We start from the raw sequence: 17,654 nt of genomic DNA on the forward strand, positions 1-17,654 counted from the left end.
CATCACATGTAGGGAGTCATTTTAATGAAGTGGCGGATAGGTTGGCCAGAGAAGCCACAGAAAAGATGTACACAGATATTGTTAGTGATACGAGTCTAGGAATGATAAAGAATGAAATGAAAGGAATAAGAGAAGAATGGGAAAACGTAAGTCTAGGTGTGATTGCTGATCATAGTGAGACTTTACATTATTTATATAATGGGTTGAATAAAAGCAATGTAACTTATGAGGCAAACCTTACATCTGTGGGTAATGTGTTAATAAGACTAAGATTGGGGTAGAATGGCAGGTAAGTGGAGGGACTGGTCGACCCTGTCAACTTTGCTGAGAGATGGACATATATGAAAATATATGTTTTAGGCTTTGAAAAAGTATTCAACATTAGAAGAAACAATGAAATTATAAATTCATAAGAGCAAGTTTGTTCCATGAATGATAATGGTGTGATAAAAAAAAATTCCTTGCACAGTACAAAAACTTTGCACCAAGGTTGTGACATCCTTATATTGAGTTCAGGGGTTTTAGAATGAGGGCCATTGTTTGTTTGTTTTCTTTGCTCTGTACACATCTTGCACAAAAGATATGATGTCTGCAAATATCTTTTATGTAAATCCCACTGGGGGGGATGATGAAGATGAGGAGGGGAGTATATTACGAAGTCCTTTTGATGTAGATATATCAATAAATATTTCAATTTCAATCTCTTCCTTGCCTCGTTAGATTATATGTTGCACCTCACCGCAGCACACGAGAAGGATAAATAACAGGAGAAATGATGGTTCATGGCGAGGTCAGATGTTTCAATACTCCAAATATTGTGGTAGAAACAGGAAGGCAAATCAGAGGCCACCTCCCTAACCACCTCCTCCTCATACAGACTTCCTCCTCTGACTTGTGCCGAATGTACTATGGGGTTTTGTAACCCCTGCAGTTAATACAGAGTGCCTCCCTAGAAACGCAGTCATCAGCGACATAGTCTGAGTTGGAAACTTCGTACAGTCAGATTTAAAAGTGCAAGACTTTTTTTTTTTCTAAGGTACTTAGGGCAATACAGAGGTTTAAACTCACACTGTCTAACACTCTCATACCACCCATGGCCAACCCTTTAACTTGGGCGAGTCTGACGGAACATCAGCTGTTTTCCAGACCTGTGTTCGGCAGTCTGCTTTCTGAGTGCATACTGGAAGACAAACTCTGGTTGGTGGCAGCATTCTGATTGACAAATATCGCATATCTACCTTGGTTGGAACATCATCAACATACCTTGGTTTGAGCATATCAGCGGCTCAGAATGTGGTAGTACCAGTAGTATTAATACCACGCTTATCACCATACTTTGCGCTCATAAAATGCTTAAGGCATCAACAACATGATTTAGTGGGTTATATCCGAGCGTTATTTCAGTGGGTGACAAATTGAGACAGACCGACCCAATATAGGCAGCTCATGAAAAGCTATTTTTTTTTTCTTGATGTGATGGTTAGAGAAGACGTGGGATAGGGCAAGGAAAAGTTTGAAACGGAAGAGAGGACTGAAATGTGTACAGGCGTGTGGCGTGACGAGCGTGTTTCTGTTGTCATATTTGATATACCTGGGGTGTGAGTGTATTTATGTATTCGTGTTGAATCTTTTTGTTTTAGGGACATCCCTTAACTAAGCTAAACATTGTACATAGATGGATGACTGGGGCCTCCCTCAGCACTGAGGTTTTGGGGAAACCAAGGGAGTTCCATGTTTGTACTGTTGTCCAGATCTCGGATTTGTCTGTAGTTTGCACCATGGTTGTCTGTCTGTCTCTGCTATACTTTTGGGCTGCTTCTCTTAAGTATAAACAGATTGATTTACCCTCTCTCCCTCTTTGCGTCGCCCAGTTAGTTGTCAAGGTTTCAAACGAAACCTAATTACTAGTCAAGGTCTCAAACGAATTCAGAAATTCACAATGTCGAAGGATCCTGAGTTGGGGTGCATAGTAGGCTGCCCGGCTCCTTTTCATAACATAAGCAAAACTGTCTTCTGTGTGTGTGTGTTGGTGTGCGTGATATGTGCGTTCCAACGCGGCATGACGTAGGTAACCTTCAACCCACCACGTCGACCGGGGTAACGCTCAAAGACTGAGCGTCAGGCAGCCCCGCCCACTAGTTTCCCTGCAGATGGCCCATGTCAGTACCCCTGTATGTTAATGAAAATATGTCATCCAGTTGATGTAAACTGAAAAGATACCCTCCTTTGCTGATAGACTTAACAAAATTACGCATGAATTTACAAGAGAAGTCAGTTTTTCACTCGCCGTTACCAACGGTAAACAAACGGCGGGCGGTACTCCGGCCGCGTACCTCGAAGTAGCCCCGCCCACTAGTTTCCCCGCCCATGGTTCCTCCATATACAAACCTCTATATAAATCAAAATATATCAGCCAATCGATAGAAACATAACTGCATTACCATTTACTGATAAGTTTCACAAAGTTACCCGTCAATACCACAGAAATCAACGTTTTACTTGCCTTCATCACTCGCCGTAACTTCGATGGTCAAGCCGCTTGTTTCGACCTTTCGATGGGTAGCTGTACGTCCACCGGGCCCGGCGGAAGGCAAAACTGGTCAGTCAGTGCATCCCGGCCGGTGGTGGAGTAGGACGGATGTTAGGGTGTGGTGAAAGCGCACTGGAAAACAACGCTGATAATCAAAAGGAAAACGCAACAATTGATTATTGTGATTAGTGAAAAATGTGATGAAACATTGCAATATATATTAACGATAGATGACGTCAACATAACTGCGTTTAGAAACTTTACACCAAACCTGGATACAGTGTGATTGTCTGGAACATTTAAGTGATTAAACCGCGGAGCTACGTAAAGTGTCGCCCGGCGTAAGGTAAGATAATAACTATTAATCATCTCGTTTGGCCATGATGTTTCATTTGATTAGAGATATGTAGGGTATTATATGGCCATGATTTGTCAAGTAATATGTTGCAGATGGTGTGGTCATGATAGAATTAAAGATATCATATCGAGTGCTGTTTGGCCCTGATGTTTCGATTGTAAAGATTCAACTGATTTCAGTAACTGATTTTGAGGTCTGAGACCTGTGGAACTGCATGTTCCAGGCTGATTAGTCAATAATGGTATTCAAAGCACTTTTAAAAACGGATGGAATCTGAGGGGATTCCCATACAATCGTTTTCCCTTTGTATTGTGTGTATTACAGGTACTTTAGCACCGTATATCATATTAAGTGAGCTGTGGCACCGGTCATACCAGCCAGATTTTAACAGAGGCTTGGTTTCTTAACTACATAAATCACTTTCAGTTAAGTAATGCGTGTCATTTTCGCTGGACTGGTGCCTTCGGAACAGGATGATCCAGAACTTGTTACTGAATAAAGAAGGAATGGGGGGGGGGGGTCTGGAACTAGTTAAAAGCAGCTTTATATATATATATATATATATATATATATATATATATATATATATATATATATATATATATACTTTGTCGCTGTCTTCCGCGTTAGCGAGGTAGCGCAAGGAAACAGACGAATGTCCCAACCCACCCACATACACATGTATATACATACACATCCACACACGCACATATACACACCTATACATTTCAACGTATACATATAAATACATACAAAGACATATACATTTATACACATGAACATAATTCATACTTGCTGTCTTTATTCATTCTCGTCGCCACCCCGCCACACATGAAATGACACCCCTCTGCCCCCGCACGCGCGCTAGGTACAACAACAAAGACAACAAAGGCCACATTCGTTCACACTAAGTCTCTAGCTGTCATGTATAATGCACCGAAACCACAACTTCCTTTCCACATCCAGGCCCCACAAAGCTTTCCATGGTTTACCCCAGACGCTTCACATGCCCTTGTTCAATCCGTTGACAGCACGTCGACTCCGGTATACCACATCGTTCCATCTCACTCTGTTACTTGCACGCCTTTCACCCTCCTGCATGTTCAGGCCCCGATCGCTCAAAATCTTTTTCACTCCATCCTTCCACCTCCAATTTGGTCTCCCACATCTCGTTCCCTCCACCTCTGACACACATATCCTCTTTGTCAATTTTTCCTCACTCATTCTCTCCATGTGACCAAACCATTTCAATACACCCTCTTCTGCTCTCTCAACCACACTCTATTTATTACCACACATCTCTCTTACCCTTTCATTACTTACTCCGTCAAACCACCTCACACCACATATTGTCCTCAAACATCTCATTTCCAACACACCCACCCTTCTCCGCACAACTCTGTCTATAGCCCACGCCTCGCAACCATATAACATTGTTGGAATCACTATTCCTTCAAACATACCTATTTTTGCTTTCCGAGATAATGTTCTCGCCTTCCACACATTCTTCAACGTACCAGAACCTTCACCCCCTCCCCCACCCTGTGACTCACTTCCGCTTCCATGGTTCCATCCGCTGCCAAATCCACTCCCTGATATCTAAAACACTTCACTTCCTCGAGTTTTTCTCCATTCAAACTTATCTCTCAGTTGACTTGTTCCTCGACCCTTGCTATACCTAATAACCTTGCTCTTATTCACATCTACTGGCAGCTTTCTTCTTTCACACTACCAAACTCAGTCACCAGCTTCTGCAGATTCTCACCCGAATCAGCCACCAGCGCTGTATCATCAGCGAACGACAATTGACTTACTTCCCAAGCCCTCTCATCCACAACAGACTGCATACTTGCCCCTTTCTCTACAAGCTCTTGCATTCACCTGCCTAACAACCCCATCCATAAACCATGGAGACATCACGCATTCCTGCCGCAAACCGACATTCGCTGGGAACCTCTCTTCCTACACGTACACATGCTTTATATCCTAGGTAAAAACTTTTCAATGCTTCTAGCAACTTGCCTCCCACAACATATACTCTTAATACCTTCCACAGACCATCTCTCTCATATGCCTTCTCCAGATCCATAAATGCTACATACAAATCCATATGTTTTTCTAAGTATTTCACACATACATTTTTCATAGCAAACACCTGATCCACACATCCTCTACCACTTCTGAAACCACATTGCTCTTACCCAATCTGATGCTCCGTACATGCCTTCACCCTTTCAATCAATGCCCTCCCATATAATTTACCAGGAATACTCAACAAACTTATACCTCTGTAATTTGAGCACTCACCTTTATCCCCTTTGCCTTTGTACAATGGCACTATGCATGCATTCTGCCAATCTTCAGGCACCTCACCATGAGCCATACATACATTGAATATCCTTACCAACCAGTCAACAACACAGTCACCCCCTTTTTTAATAAATTCCACTGCAATACCATCCAAACCTGCTGCCTTGCCGGCTTTCATCTTCTGCAAAGCTTTCACTACCTCTTCTCTGTTTACCAAACCATTCTCCATGACCCTCTCACTCCGCACACCACCTCGACCAATACACCCTATATCTGCCACTCTATCATCTGACACATTCAACAAACCTTCAAAACACTCACCCATCTCCTTTTCATATCACCACTACTTGTTATTACCTCCCCATTAGGCCCCTTCACCGATGTTCCCATTTGTTCTCTTGTCTTACGCTCTTCATTTACCTCCTCCTAAAACATCTTTTTATTCAGAAAGTTTAATGATACCCTCTCACCCAAAGTCTCATTTGCCCTCTTTTTCACCTTTTGCATCTTTCTCTTGACCTCCTGCTTCTTTCTTTTATATATTTCCCAGTCATTTACACTATTTCCCTGCAAAAATCGTCCAAATGCCTCTCTTTTTCTCTCTAATAATCTTACTTCTTCATCCCACCACTCATAACCCTTTCTAATCTGCCCACCTCCCACGCTTCTCATGCCACAAGCATCTTTTGCGCAATCCATCACTGCTTCCCTAAATACAATCCATTCCAACCCCCACTCCCCTTACGTCCTTACATCTTTGCAGATGAAAGCCGGCAGGGCGGCAGGTTTGGATGGTATTGCAGTGGAATTTATTTAAAAAGTGGGTGACTGTGATGTTGACTGGTTGGTGAGGATATTCAATGTATGTATGGCTCATGGTGAAGTGCCTGAGGATTGGCGGAATGCATGCATAGTGCCACTGTACAAAGGCAAAGGGGATAAAGGTGAGTGTTCATATTACAGAGGTATAAGTTTGATGAGTATTCTTGGGAAATTCTATGGGAGGGTATCGATTGAGAGGGTGAAGGCATGGACAGAACGTCAGACTGGGGAAGAGCAGTGTGGTTTCAGAAGTGGTAGAGGATGTGTTGATCAGGGGTTTGCTTTGAACTATGCATGTGAGAAATACTTATAAAAAACATAAGGATTTGTATGTAGCATTTATGGATTTGGAGAAGGCATATGATGGAGATGGTCTGTGGAAGGTATTAAGAGGATATGGTGTGGGAGGCAAGTTGCTGGAAGCAGTGAACAGTTTTTATCGAGGATGTAAAGCATGTGTACAAGTAGGAAGAGAGGAAAGTGATTGGTTCTCAGTGAATGTCGGTTTGCAGTAAGGGTGCGTGATGTCTCCATGGTTGTTTAATTTGTTTATGGATGGGGTTGTTAGGGAGGTGAATGCAAGAGTTTTGGAGAGAGGGGCAAGTGTGCAGTCTGTTGTGGATGAGAGGGCCTGGGAAGTGAGTCAGTTGTTGTTCGCTGATGATACAGCGCTGGTGGCTGATTCGGGTGAGAAACTGCAGAAGCTGGTGACTGAGTTTGTTGAAGTGTGTGAAAGAAGAAAGCCAAGAGTAGATGTGAATAAGAGCAAGGTTATTAGGTACAGTAGGGTTGAGGGACAATTCAATTGGGAGGTAAGTTTGAATGGAGAAAAACTTGAAGAGAAGTGTTTTAGATATCTGATAGTGGATTTGACAGCGGATGGAACCATGGAAGCGGAAGTGAGTCACAGGGTGGAGAGGGGACGAAAGTTCTGGGAGCGCTGAAAAATGTGTGGAAAGCGAAAACATTATCTCTGAAAGGAAAAATGGGTATGTTTGAAGGAATAGTGGTTCCAAAAATGTTATATGGTTGCAAGGAGTAGGCTATAGATAGGGTTGTGCGGAGGAGGGTGGATGTGTTGGAAATGAGATGTTTGAGGACAATATGTGGTGTGAGGTGGTTTGATCTTGTAGGTAATGAAAGGGTAAGAGAGATGTGTGGTAATAAAAAGAGTGTGGTTGAGAAAGCAGTAGAGGGTGTATTGAAATGGTTAGTTCACATAGAGAGAATGAGTGAGGAAAGATTGACAAAGAGGATATATGTGTCAGAGATGGAGGGAACAAGAAGTGGGATACCAAATTGGAGGTGGTAGGATGGAGTGAAAAAGATTTTGAGCGATATGGGCCTGAACATGCAGGAGGGTGAAAGGCGTGCGAGGAATAGTGAATTGTCACGATGTGGTATACCGGGGTGGACATGCTGTCAATGGATTGAACCAGGGCATGTGAAGCATCTGGGGTAAACCATGGAAAGTTTTGTAGGGCCTAGATGCGGAAAGGGAGCTGTGGTTTCGGTGCATCATACATGACAGCTAGAGACTGAGTGTTAACGAGTGTGGCCTTTGTTGTATTTTCCTAACCACCCTCACACGCGTGCGGGGGGGGGAGGGGGTAGTCATTTCATGCGTGGCGGGGTGGCGACGGAATGAATAAAGGCAGCAAGTATGAATTATGTATATGTGTATGTATGTATATGTCTGTGTATGTATATATATGTATACGTTGAAATGTATAGGTATGTATATGTGCGTGTGTCGACGTGTATGTATATACATGCGTATGTGTGTGGGTTGGGCCATTCTTTCGTGTTTTCTTGCGCTACCTCGCTAACGGCGGGAGACAGCGACAGTATGATACGTAATATATATATATATATATATATATATATATATATATATATATATATATATATAATGTCATGAGCTCAATGATACGTCACTTTTCCTGTGTTTTTCTAACCGAGAATTGGCGGTAATAATAGTCCGCAGTACAAAACCATAAATGTACGGATTCTCTCTCGGGCCAGTTGTACGTATGCCCTAAGTAATGATGTCACATTCTGCAAAATGTTGCGGACACATACACACACACTCAAAAAAAAAAAAAAAACCGTGGTATCTGGTATCTACCTCTATCTCGCGTCCCCAGGTCTTCTTTCTTTGCAGAGCTTCTCTTAATAAAAACAATTCATAAGCCCATATTCTAAGTCTTATTCGATTCATAGACATGAATGCATTTGGCTGTCCACCAATAATTGTTTAATAACTTACTTCTTTTGGCGAATCGAGGTGGATGTGCTGGCGGACGCTGCTGTCTGTGATCCGCATTGCCGAAACTTTTATATCTTCATAGTTACAATGTGCCCCGCCCATTTTAGATGCCTCCAATAACACGCACACAGTGTTGTGTTATTCTGGAAAAAATAATAGGCACCTTACAAATTTGCTGTGAACGAGCTTCGGCTGAGTGAGAGGGACGGCCTGGATAGAGAAGCCACGATTAATATCCATTGATTCATAGTATCCTAAATTTCTAAGTAACGTCTTTGTTATTCATATAATGTTTTACGGTTTCTGTTATGCAAAAGTCAACTCTACTCCACCCCCCCTCCCTCCCACCCAAAGCGACCTTGAGAAGTGTTAAATGCCCATCTGTTTGCAACCATTGTTGAAGCTTATCTGTAAAACAATCATTTTGTCTGTATTCCTTCACGCAGCTCCCTCGCATACCAGCCACCCATTGTTTCACTTGCCTCGAGCGCGTATGGACCACCCTCACACTTCTTCTCTGGAAATCAATTCGTTGTATCATTATTATTATTATTATTATTATTATTATTATTATTATTATTATTATTATTATTATTATTACGATAGGCGCCAAGAATTAGGGATAACAAAACAAAAAATACGGCACAGTACTAATATTTAGTGTAGACTCCTCCAACACTATGACTGTACCGAGTCGGTTTGGCATGGATGCCACACGATTTTCACATATATTTGCCTCTCTTAAGTTTCACCACATGTCAAAGGCGTGCCGTAATAAGTTTTCCTTGTTTTCCACAACTCCAGAATCCCATTTCCAGGATATGTATGTCCACAAATTTTCAGTTGGTATCAAATCTGGAGATGTTACCGGCCACTGAATCCGAATGACCTTAGGGTGGTGGTCGAACCACTTATTTATAGTTCTAGAGTTATGGATAAGCGAGTTGTTCATGGCTGTGTAGATGTTCTGGGGTTCTGGAAGCAGCATGGTCATCACAGGTGGGAGCATGATTACTTGTATGACCACGTATTGTTGGCCGGTGAGGGGGTGGTGGACGAGTGTCCGTTCTCTAGGTCCGCTTGTGGCCATCCAGCACTACAATCCTGGCTTGATTCTGCCGCTGCGGTGTGAAAGCTTCACGTTCTCTGCTTCATAACTACAGACAAGAAATCCAGGCGACATGCGAGATGTGTAGTGAAACTCAGACGCAAAGTAAGACACTAACTGACGTTCTATTTCGCTTGGATGAAAAGGAAAACCTAATATTAGATGACGATTAATAACAGGACAGTCAGTCTCTAACCACTCACCTGCCGTCCTGGTCGGAGGAGGAGTGCGTTTCGTCTCAGAACACGACAGTCTTCCAGAAAGACACATACGCTAGACGGTACTGCAAGGCGAATTCCAGCCGGTCTTCCCTGTTGGTCTGACTCAGCAATAGTCTTATGGCAGGAGTCCTGTGGTGCAGTCCAGCTTTATGGAGTCTGTTCCCGATGGTCTGGTCACATACTTCAATTCCTGTTGACCATTTAACAACGACAGCATTAAAGTTAGGTTTGTCGCTTTGCCGTATCTATATTGCTGCGATTTTGTTGCCGAGTCGTGCGTCGAGCTGTCTGTCCACTTCTCGGCATATTTTCCTGGTTTTCTCTCTTCATTTCTTTCTATCCAACGATAAACGGTCCTCTTATCTATTTATGCTCAACTTTGAGAAAAGTGTGCAGTAGGAATACTTGCTGCATGAAGGATTATCCATAACATGTAATCATCACAAATATTCAAAACTGGCATATCGCCCGGGGATTTCTCCCCATCTTTGAGCAATAATAGTGTCATAATGCTTCGTTTCCCAATATTTTACTCTGTAAAACGCGATTTTGCTTGACGATTAAAGCTATATTCTTCACACGAACAAACACTAATATATTTTTAGAATTATTTCAATTAATTGTCTTTCATTTCATAAAATACAAGAAGAAATCCGTCTAATCTGGCTATATGCCAGATATCGCCGTTGAGCGAAATTTACTGCATTTTGTAACTTCAGCCCACATCCATAGTCCCAACTCATACATGTACATGTCGCTAGAGTCATCCACAAAAGAGTTTCTTGTTATTGTCTGCCGGATATGGTTTCTGGTGGTTGTATATTTATATGTATTATTTTCTATTTCTATAATATACTTAATCGCCGTGTCCCGCGTCAGCGAGGTAGCGCAAGGAAACAGACGAGGGATGGCCCAACCCACCCACATACACGTGTATATACATAAACACCCATACACGCACATATACATACCTATACATCCTAAAGTTTACATACATATACATACACAGACATATACTTATATACACATGCGCATTTCATACTACCTTCATCCATTTTATCGCCACCGCACCACACTTGAAACAGCACACCTCCCCCCCCCCCCTCCCTTCCAAGCGAGGTAGCGCCAGGAAAAGACAAAAAGGCCACCTTCGTTCACACTCAGTCTCTAGTTGTCATGTGTAATGCATGGAAACCACAGCTCCTTTTCCACATCCAAGCCCCACAGACCTTTCCGTGGTTTACCCTAGATGCTTCACATGTCCTGATTCAGTCCATTGACAGCACGTCGACCCCGGTATACCACATCGTTCCAATTCACTCTATTACTTGCACGCCTTTCACCCTCCTGTATGTTCCGGCCCTGATGGCTCAAAATCTTTTTCACTCCATCCTTCCACCTCCAATTTGGTCTCTCACTTCTCCTTGTTCCCTCCACCTCTGACGCATATGTCCTCTTTGTCAATCTTTCCTCACTCATTCTCTCCATGTGTCCAAACCATTTCAATACGCCCTCTTCTACTCTCTCAACCACATTCATTTTAATACCACACATCTCTCATACCATGTCATTACTTACTCCATCAAACCACCTCACATCACATAGTGTCCTCAAACATTTCATTTCCAACAAATCCACCCTCCTCCGCCCATGCCTCGCAACCATATAACATTGTTGGAACCACTATTGCTTCAAACATACTAATCTTTGCTCTCGGGGATAACGTTCTTGCCTTTCACACATTCTTCAACGCACCCAGAACCTTCGACCCCTCCCCCACCCAGTGACACTTCCGCTTCCATGGTTCCATCCGCTCGTAGGTCCACTCCTGGATATCCATCTACCTATCTATCTATCTATCTATCTATCTACCTATATATATATATATATATATATATTTTCGCTGTCTCCCGCGTTTGCGAGGTAGCGCAAGGAAACAGACGAAAGAAATGGCCCAACCCACCCCCATACACATGTATATACATACGTCCACACACGCAAAATATACATACCTACACAGCTTTCCATGGTTTACCCCAGACGCTTCACATGCCTTGATTCAATCCACTGACAGCACGTCAACCCCGGTGTACCACATCGCTCCAATTCACTCTATTCCTTGCCCTCCTTTCACCCTCCTGCATGTTCAGGCCCCGATCACACAAAATCTTTTTCACTCCATCTTTCCACCTCCAATTTGGTCTCCCTCTTCTCCTCGTTCCCTCCACCTCCGACACATATATCCTCTTGGTCAATCTTTCCTCACTCATTCTCTCCATGTGCCCAAACCATTTCAAAACACCCTCTTCTGCTCTCTCAACCACGCTCTTTTTATTTCCACACATCTCTCTTACCCTTACGTTACTTACTCGATCAAACCACCTCACACCACACATTGTCCTCAAACATCTCATTTCCAGCACATCCATCCTCCTGCGCACAACTCTATCCATAGCCCACGCCTCGCAACCATACAACATTGTTGGAACCACTATTCCTTCAAACATACCCATTTTTGCTTTCCGAGATAATGTTCTCGACTTCCACACATTCTGCAAGGCTCCCAGAATTTTCGCCCCCTCCCCCAACCTATGATCCACTTCCGCTTCCATGGATCCATCCGCTGCCAGATCCACTCCCAGATATCTAAAACACTTCACTTCCTCCAGTTTTCCTCCATTCAAACTCGCCTCCCAATTGACTTGACCCTCAACCCTACTGTACCTAATAACCTTGCTCTTATTCACATTTACTCTTAACTTTCTTCTTTCACACACTTTACCAAACTCAGTCACCAGCTTCTGCAGTTTCTCACATGAATCAGCCACCAGCGCTGTATCATCAGCGAACAACAACTGACTCACTTCCAAAGCTCTCTCATCCCCAACAGACTTCATACTTGCCCCTCTTTCCAAAACTCTTGCATTCACCTCCCTAACAACCCCATCCATAAACAAATTAAACAACCATGGAGACATCACACACCCCTGCCGCAAACCTACATTCACTGAGAACCAATCACTTTCCTCTCTTCCTACACGTACACATGCCTTACATCCTCGATAAAAACTTTTCACTGCTTCTAACAACTTGCCTCCCGCACCATATATTCTTGATACCTTCCACAGAGCATCTCTATCAACTCTATCATATGCCTTCTCCAGATCCATAAATGCTACATACAAATCCATTTGCTTTTCTAAGTATTTCTCACATACATTCTTCAAAGCAAACACCTGATCCACACATCCTCTACCACTTCTGAAACCACACTGCTCTTCCCCAATCTGATGCTCTGTACATGCCTTCACCCTCTCAATCAATATCCTCTCATATAATTTACCAGGAATACTCAACAAACTTATACCTCTTTAATTTGAGCACTCACTCTTATCCCCTTTGCCTTTGTACAATGGCACTATGCACGCATTCCGCCAATCCTCAGAGGCTAGGGGGGAAATTTCAGCCTGGGGACCTTACCACGATATCGGGGCTAATAATCACTCGACCTTTTCTCCCTGTGTAGAGGAACTTCGAGTGCAGCATTCTAACTGGGACTTATTAACACAGGCATTTGTCGCTCTCCAGAGCAGTCGAGCTAAACTCCTCGTCGGGGTAGCTCACGCCCCTGTGGCGTGCCGGCTCTGAAGGGCCTGGGGCCGCCCTGGGCGGACGATCGGGAGATGGTAAGCAGGAATGAATTCTTCTGGGGTGTGAGCAAGATATGGTAAGGTGGAAGCGAGATAACAAATACGGCTGGGGGACACGGGGTTGCTCCGCGGGATACGGGCGTGGATAGGCAGGGCGGAGTGAGTGTTGTAAGCGCAATCGACTTGGGCTGGGGGCCCGGCTTAATGTGGAACTTTGGCAAGAGACGAGGCGAGGGGAGTTTGGTTGGAGGGTAGGCGGATTACAACTAAATCGATCGTCCACGGGCGTTAGATTCAAACGACACTAGCGGCGCAGGTGAACAACTAGCACCTGCGTGGGAGATAGACAGCTATGATGGACCGTTTTGTATACATGGACGCACCACTCGACACGGTAAGTGACAAAGGGGGACGCACCTTGGGCCATGTCGGGACTCTAGTCCTACCCTGTACTGTCCTCACACAAGTTCTCTTTCCCAAGCTCACTTACTCCCCAGTCACGCCCCCTCTTCACCCCAACATTATCTCTTCTTTTCTGAAGGTAAAACCCAGACAAATCGTCACCTTAGGCCTCCACAAAGATACATGTATCAGACATCCCTCCAGTTTGCACTCTCAGCACATTAACATCCAAAAGTCTCTCTTTCGCGGCCTGTCAATTAACACGTAATCCAATACGCTCTCTGGCCATCTCTCCTACTTACATAAGAATACTTATGTATTATCTCGCCTTTTTTAAAACAGGTCATTCCAATCATCAGTCCTTTTGCAAGCACATAAATCTACAAGTTCCTTTCACCATTTTCGCATTTACAACACTGAAACACCCATGTATACCAATTTTCCTCATAACTGGCCACATTACTCACCTTGCATTCAAATCACCCATCTACTATAACCCTGTGTCTCGTTGCATCAAAACCACTAAACAACTCATTCAGCTGCTTCCCAAAACATTGCCTCTCAGAATTTTCTTATGCCCAGGTGCAATAATAGGCACCAATTAATTCAAACCCATCTCTCTCTCTCCATACTTTCACGTTTTAACCCATATTAATGGTAGAAGGGGAAGAAAGAATTTACTTTCTACATCTCTATCACTTACTCCACAACTCCTGTTTTCGGAATACTGCTTGCTACTCCTTCCCTTGCTTTGGTCCTCTCACTAACCCCTGACCTTTACTCCCAAGCAAAAAAACTTTCCCCAAACCACTCTTCCCCCTTTACCCTTGAGCTTTCGTTTCACTACAGAGCCCAAAAATATCCAGGGTTTCTTTCCTCAAACATACTACCTATCTCTCCTTTTTTCACATTACTTGTTACATCCACACACATTTTAGGACACCCAATCTAGCCTTCGAGGAGGGTTGAGCACTCCCCGCGGTGGACTACCTTCTTCTTTTTCCCATTTTAGAAGTTTTTACAAAAAAAAAAATACAAGTGAGGGGAAGAAAAGAGAGGGATTCTAAGAATTTCTGGGCCCCCTCCCCGCTCCCGTCCCCTCTCTAGTCCTTTTCTTACGGAAACGCGCGAGGAATCCGTGGGAAAAGTAAGTAGTTATTCTTTCACCCTATCCCCAGGGATAATGATTTTTTTTTTTTTTTTTTTTTTTTTTGCTTGTCGATTGTCTCCCGCGTTTGCGTACGTGGGGTTATGCTTTTCTTTAATCTTTTTTAAGCGTCAGCCGCACAAGGGGAGGGTGGGGAAAACTAAAAAAAGAGGGGTGAGGGGGGGAAAAGGGGAAACAAGAAAACCCACCAGACGAAAAAGCAAAAATAAAGGGGTAGGAAATTTTTGTTTGTTGTTGTGGCCCCCACCAAAAACCCCCAACCCCCCTATGTCACACATTGTAATATATTTACTCGTCCCCAACCAACACGCAAAATTTTTTCTAAATTTATACTCTTACTCACACCAGTCTCTTTTCCTAATGTGGTTTTTACCCCCAGGACGACCGCTCTTTTCTTTTCCCACTTTTGCCTTGATTGATTTTCAATCCACTGACAGCTAACGTTTCACGGGGTAAAACTCCGGGTATACTAATCCGCGCCGCTCCAATGCACCTCTTTTCCTTGACTCCTTTCACCCTCGTGCAAGGGTTCGGCCACACCCCACAGAGAACTAACATAATGATGGGGAATCCATCGGTTGTTCACCACCGCCATCAGTGGGTGTGTCTCCATAGGAGCGCACCTCCGTGGGTTGTACCTCCACCTCCGACACATATATTTCTCTCTTGAGTCAATCTTTTCTCATCATTCTCTCCTTCCATGTGCCCCCTGAACCATTTCAAAAACACCCTCTTCTGCTCTCTCAACCACGCTCTTTTTATTTCCACACATCTCTCTTACCCTTACGTTACTTACTCGATCAAACCACCTCACACCACACATTGTCCTCAAACATCTCATTTCCAGCACATCCATCATCCTGCGCCACCAACTCTTTCCATATAGCCCACGCCTTCGCAACCATACAACTTTGTTGGAACCATATTCCTTCAAACATACCATTTTTGCTTTCCGAGAATAATGTTCTCGACTTCCCACACATTCTTCAAGGCCCCCCCCTCCCCGCCCCCCCCCCCCCCTTCCCCCCTCCCCCCCCCCCCCCCCCTCCGCCCCCCCCTCCCCCCCCCCCCCCCCCACTCCCTTCCCCCCTCCACCTCCCCCCCCCAGGATCCCTCCCCCCCCCCCCCCCCCCCCCCCCCCCCCCCCCCCCCCCCCCCCCCCCCCCCCCCCCCCCCCCCCCCCCCCCCCCCCCCCCCCCCCCCCCCCCCCCCCCCCCCCCCCCCCCCCCCAGAGATTTTTCCCCGCCCCCTCCCCACCCTATGAATCCACTTCGCTTCCATGGTTACCATCCGCCTGCAAGATCCACTCCCAGATATCCTAAAACACTTCACTCTTACTCCGTTTTTCTCCATTCAAACTCACTCCCAATTGACTTGGACCTCAATCCTACTGTACCTAATAACCTTGCTCTTATTCACATTTTATCTTAACTTCTCTTCTTTCACAACTTTACCAAAACTCAGTCACAGTTCTGCAGTTTCTCACAAGTTGAATCAGCCACAGCGTGTATCATCAGCGCAATCAAACAACACTGATCACTTCCAAGCTCTCTCATCCCCAATCAGACTTCATTACTTGCCCCCTTCTTTTCCAAAAAACTCTTTGCATTCACCTCCCTAACAAACCCATCATAAATAACAAAATTTAAAACAAACCATTGGAGACATTCACACAACCCTTTTGCCGACAACATCTTCATTCATGGGGGGAAAAGAACCAATCACTTTCCTCTTCTTTCCCCACACGTACACATATGCCTTAATCCCGAATAAAAACTTTTCACTGCTTCTAAAAATATTTATATATATATATAATATATCATATATTTATATAATATCTATATATATATATATATATATATGATATATTATATATATATATATATACACATACACCACATACACATACATACGCCTATACACACACAATACATATATTATACATATGAAAAATGGTAAGAAAAGGAAAGAAGACAAACTATTTAGGAAAACTGAAACTTATTGCTTGAAATTTGAAATAAATAAAAAATGAATGGTCACATAATGCCCTTTCAAACCTCTGGCTTGTGGAAAGGAAAAAAAAAAAAAAAAAAAAAAATGGAAAAAGGAAATATTGTATTAATTTATTTTAAACACAAACGTCAATTAGGAGTTCTCATCAATTTAACCACTGTATCAATAAAGCTTCAATGTCCTCCCCCCCCTCTCCCCTAAGCTACATTTTTTTCCAATTTCACTATTTTTTTTTTTCCTCAAAGCACCATGTATGGTATTGGGGAAAACTACACATCCAGTAACACAACTATAAACATTTACTTCCCCTTTTAAAAAAAGTTCTGGGGGACGTCCTTCTCGATACACTGCGGGACCCCTCTTCTACACCTGGCGGAGGTTTTGGTTGCAAGCGGTTCTTGATTCACTAACCGTTAGTAGCATCTCTGGTTGCTTTTCAAATTTTCATTGGTGTGCCTTTTTTAAATGAAAATTTTTTTCATTTTTTTTTTTTCCGAAAAATAATGAAGAAGGGAAAAGAGCGAAACTACTACTTGCGTCCATGCTACACCAAAAATACACCCCAATATTATATATATGAGATATATATATATATATATATATTATATATATTATAGTTTATATATTATATTATATATAGCTTTGAAATAGACATGTCCCTTTTCCATAGCCGAAGGTCGAACCATTATGTGACATTCATTTTTTCATTTCATTTCAAAGCTAGAAGTAGTAGGTTTTAGTTTTTCAGCGTTTTTTCTAAAATAATTTTTTACATTTTTATATGTATATATTATGTTATATGT

The 17,654-nt window shown here is 43.3% G+C and overlaps 1 protein-coding gene across 1 annotated transcript in view; it reads left to right on the plus strand.

Annotated features, from left to right (window-relative positions):
* The first annotated feature begins 2,653 nt into the window (after positions 1-2,653).
* The window catches only part of Prosalpha5 (proteasome alpha5 subunit), a 326,150-nt gene continuing 311,149 nt past the window's right edge, over positions 2,654-17,654 (plus strand). The window contains exon 1 of the mRNA XM_071663308.1: positions 2,654-2,876. The gene's annotated coding sequence lies outside the window, so the exon portion shown is untranslated. The remainder of the gene's footprint in view (positions 2,877-17,654) is intronic.

The sequence above is a fragment of the Panulirus ornatus genome, chromosome 7 (genome assembly GCF_036320965.1).
Source record: "Panulirus ornatus isolate Po-2019 chromosome 7, ASM3632096v1, whole genome shotgun sequence".
NCBI lineage: Eukaryota > Metazoa > Arthropoda > Malacostraca > Decapoda > Palinuridae > Panulirus > Panulirus ornatus.